Consider the following 4,156-nt stretch of genomic DNA (forward strand, 5'->3'; position numbering starts at 1 on the left):
CTAGGGTGCCAGAGGACCTGGGCTGGCGCCAGTGGGAGGGGGGCACCACGGCAGGAGGGCAGACGACAGGATCTTCTGTGTGGCTCTTTGGTGACAGGGTCCTAATGTTGTCATCTACCTTTAGTCCTCTGGAGCGTACAAAAGCTGAAGTGTCCTTCAGAGGGTGGCTGACCCTGGTGGGAAACAGCTGGCTTGAAAGCCGCCCCCTCCTTCTCTGGTTTATTAACACTGACGCTTCAAAGGCATTATTTACTAATTTATCTTTAAACTTCTTTTCCTTCAGGTTGGAAATCTCTGAGAACCCGAAGTTCTTCCAGTGGAACCTGGTCTCCCTCGGTGGCCCTCTGCCCCACAGAAGTCCCACAAAGGACCTCTTGGGCTGCTTGCTGCTCGCCACCAGGTAGGGCTGCCCGTCGCCCGCCACACCCTCGCTCAGAGCGAGCGCTTGCCATGGGAAACGTCGGATGCTGTGGTTTCATTTCACAGAAGGCGTACGGGGCGGGGCGTTCTGCGTGGGCCTCGGTTTTCTGATCATGGTGTCTGTGGGCTTCAGCGAGAGGGACAGGGAGGACCGGCAGGTCCCCAGGATGGTGTGGGGGACGTCTGTCAGGAGCTACTCCTCTCTCTGCCCCAAGTCCATCAGCCTGGCCATGGGTGGTCCTGGGAAGTGATGTGTGTGTAGGGGGAGTCCCTGTCTGGTGTTAACATGAGATGCCCTGGTGGCTGGCTCGGGGTCTGACCCTCCCTGCACAGTTCTGTGTCTGCTAAAGCAGGTCAGGGCGTCCTGCTGCCCAGTGTGTGTGTGTGTGGGGGGCTCTGCAGCCTTCACATAGCCCTGGTGGGGTCAGGATGACAGCCCTGTTCCCCCCCGAGAGGGCAGGCTATATTCAGCTCTGACAGTAGCCACTGGGAGGACACGGCACACTCCACAGTCCCCCGGAGGACTGCCCTCACTTCAGAAGCAGCCGCTGGTCTTGGGAGCCATTTGCACTTGTGATCAACCGCCTGCAAGGCCAGGGGTGCCCATGACCCCCTCAGGTTCGATAATTTGCTAGGATGCCTCACCACGCTCAGAACATGTGCTGCTGACCAAGTTTCCTCGTACAGGATGCGGGCAGGGCGAGGCCTGCGGGTCCCAACTAAGTCGTGCACCCTCCTGGCTTGTTCGTGTGTTCACCCACCTGGAAATCCCTGGAGCTTTTGGGTGTCCAGGGTGTCCTTCTGCTGGAGTTTGAATCCATCCCCCCAAGCTCACATGCTGAGGCATCGTAACGAGATCAGGAGGGTGAGAACTGGGTCCAGTTACAGTGTTTGAAGGTGGGGCTTTGGAAAGAGATGGAGTTCAGTCCCCCGGGCAGGCCCCACGGTTGAGTCCTGGTGGCTAAGGAGGAGGATGAGGGGACAATCAGAGGGGACAGATAGCTCTCCTACCCTCCGCTGTGCTGTGAGGCGACCAGGGTCCCCCCCACCCCAGAGTGGCCCCTGGCCCTTGGGCATTCACGTCCGTTACTGAGTAAAAGCTCTGTCCCGGGATGGCCCAGATTCAGGTCTGGAACGGAGGGGCGAGCACTCCCACCGCATCGCCGCGGCCCTCTGATGTGTAGATGGACCGAACCACGTTGGTGCTGGAGGAGCAGTGGGATGGGCCAGTCTGTGCCCCCGGTGTTCACACCCCAGTGAGACGTGCCCATTTAACAGGGCATAGACAGGCAAGGCTGGGGTGAACAGGCGTGAAGAAGGCTGTGGGCAGCGGCCCGGAGACGGGGAGCCACTGTGCACACAGGGCAGGCCTGGGCCCGCCCTGAGCAGAGGCCGAGGGAAGCAAGTGAGAGCCAGAGGGTTGGTCGCGCAAGGGCCCCGAGGCAGCAGCGTGCAGGCGAGCTGGAGAACGGCCAGGGCTGGTGTGCGGGCTCGAGGGGCGGAGGGGAGCCAAGGGAACATCTAGGGCCAGACCCAGAAGCCTTTGGACTGGGGTTTAGGGTTTTGGATTTTGAAGGGCGGCGGGGGGCCACTGCAGGCTCTGAGCCTGTGACTGACTGGACGGATTCAAAGCCTTCTGCAAGGGGCCCAGAGAGGGAGGGCGGGTGGAGCGGACGCCGGCCATGGTGGGAGGCCGCTGCTGGGATGAGAGGCATGGTGACCATGGTGACCAGGGTCGTGCTCACGTCCAGCCCGTAAGCGATTCCTGTCTGACATGGGAGTGGGCCGCCATCTAAGCCGAGCCGCCAGGGACCCCTTAGAGAGCCTGGAAAGGACACCAGGTACCCAACTGCCCAGGGACGGGGCCAGGCCAGGGTCACCATGGATGCCATGGCACTCTCTGAATTCTGCAGTGTGGCCCTGAAACCTGCCAGCTCCTGTGGCTCCCTGTGCAGAGGGCGCCAGCCTTGCTGGGCACTGAGAGCCTATGGCTTGCATGGTTCGGGGCTGTCTTCAGTGCAGGGCCAGTGACTAGGGTCGGTACTGTCCCTGGAGCCTCAGGCTCCTGGTCCTCGGCAGCCGTGCACAGCTCTGCCCATGAAGGACAGCTGCGTGGGACAGCCGTGGGCAGGTGACAGCAGCCTGTCTCCTCTGAGAACGCCTCTCCTTGCTGTCTTCTGAAGGTGGCTGCAGGGCTCAGCTTCCCGTCTGTGAGGGCCCAAGAACCAGCCTGCCCAAAAGGTAAATCTGGGCACCATCCGAGCAGAAAGCACAGGACGGGCGATCGCCGTGTCGGGCCTGCCCTTGGGCTCCGTGGTCTGCACGCTCCTTTCCTCTCGGCCTTCGGCTCTCAAGCCCCGCGCTGCTTCGGAAGGCGTGCTCTGTGGGTGTGGAGCCTGGACAATCTCATGTCTCCTCCTCCCGGGGCTAGGCCTGGGAAGAGCCTCAGAGGGAAGGCCTTGGAGCCCCGGCTGCCCCAGCTGCGATCGACCTTGAAGCTCTTAGTTTTCACCATCCTCAGGGGACAGTGATGGGTCTCTGAAAGTGAGGGCCAGGCACACTGGTCAGTATCAGGGGTACTTGGGTGCAGTCCCTGCAGACACCCTACCTCCAGAGGCAGGTCCCCGCTTTTCTCCATGGGACCCAGACCTGGGCTTCGGCATGGGGGCTGCAGACCAGCCCGGGTGCAGCATACTGGAGCTCTTGCCCACTGATGCCGCCACGGCCCGGAGGCAGCTCAGTCTGCAGGAAATGCTCCCTAAGAGCTGTGGAAGCCTGGCAGGGACAAACCTGGAGCTCGTGTGGCAGTGAGGGGCTGGGCTGCTGGACTCGGGAGCGGGCTGCCATGGTGGCTGTCTCGGGGGCTTCTGTCTGCAGAGCGTCCTTGCTCGAAGGAGGAAGCTGTGTCCTCCTGGGCTGTTCCCTGGCTTAGAGAGTCCCCTTCAGTTAGGTCCCATTTTAAAGCTCATCCCTTTACATGTGGGTTCGATTTGGAGTTCACTGTGTCGTAAATTGAGTCTTTATTAACGACACCGATGGAAATGAATCTGTACTGAAATGAGGCTTGTATGTTACACACAACGGCTGAGGCCTGGGGCAGGCCAGTTCTTCAGATCCAGGGTGGGGTGTCCCTCTGGCCAGCATCTGCAGCCCAGCCCCAGTGGGGCTCCTGCCCTTCCACCCCAGCACTCCCCTTCCTCTTCAGCCCACTCTCTCCGGACAGTCAGAATCCTCCCAAACCACGTGGCTGGTATTCGAGGTCACTCGGAGGAGCCGGGGCTCGGCCGGCTGTTCTTCCTGCAGAAGTGATTTGGGGAGCGCTTTGCTCTGCAGCGAGAAATAACACCGTCTTCTGCCCTGGTGTAAATGGCCACGGGGATGGGACAGCCTGCGACCGCACACGTCGGGGTGAGCGTGAGCATGCGTAGCAGTGCAGCTTGCACACAGCTGTCTACGCCAGCTCCACCTTCAGGACACACCACGAGTGACAGCAGTGACTTCCCATAAGCCCTTCTGAATGAGCGCGCTTCCGCACCCTTCCACGCTGTCGCTGCTGTCTCTAAATCCGTCAAACTGGGATCCATCACGGGGGCTGGGTGCCCTGGCCCGTGCGGGGCTCCTGTGTCAGCAGTGACGATGTGTCCTGGACGGCTCCTGGCACCGACAGGGAGGGCGCGACTCCATCTATGACACCAGAGGCTGGGGGTTCCGTGCATGCACGGAATGCCTTCCTGCT

The 4,156-nt window shown here is 61.2% G+C and overlaps 1 protein-coding gene across 1 annotated transcript in view; it reads left to right on the top strand.

Moving 5' to 3' along the window:
• The first annotated feature begins 288 nt into the window (after positions 1-288).
• The window catches only part of RBFOX3 (RNA binding fox-1 homolog 3), a 353,380-nt gene continuing 349,512 nt past the window's right edge, over positions 289-4,156 (top strand). The window contains exon 1 of the mRNA XM_027770751.1: positions 289-400. The gene's annotated coding sequence lies outside the window, so the exon portion shown is untranslated. The remainder of the gene's footprint in view (positions 401-4,156) is intronic.

The sequence above is a fragment of the Tupaia chinensis genome, unplaced genomic scaffold (genome assembly GCF_000334495.1).
Source record: "Tupaia chinensis unplaced genomic scaffold, TupChi_1.0 Scaffold000159_1, whole genome shotgun sequence".
Lineage (NCBI taxonomy): Eukaryota > Metazoa > Chordata > Mammalia > Scandentia > Tupaiidae > Tupaia > Tupaia belangeri.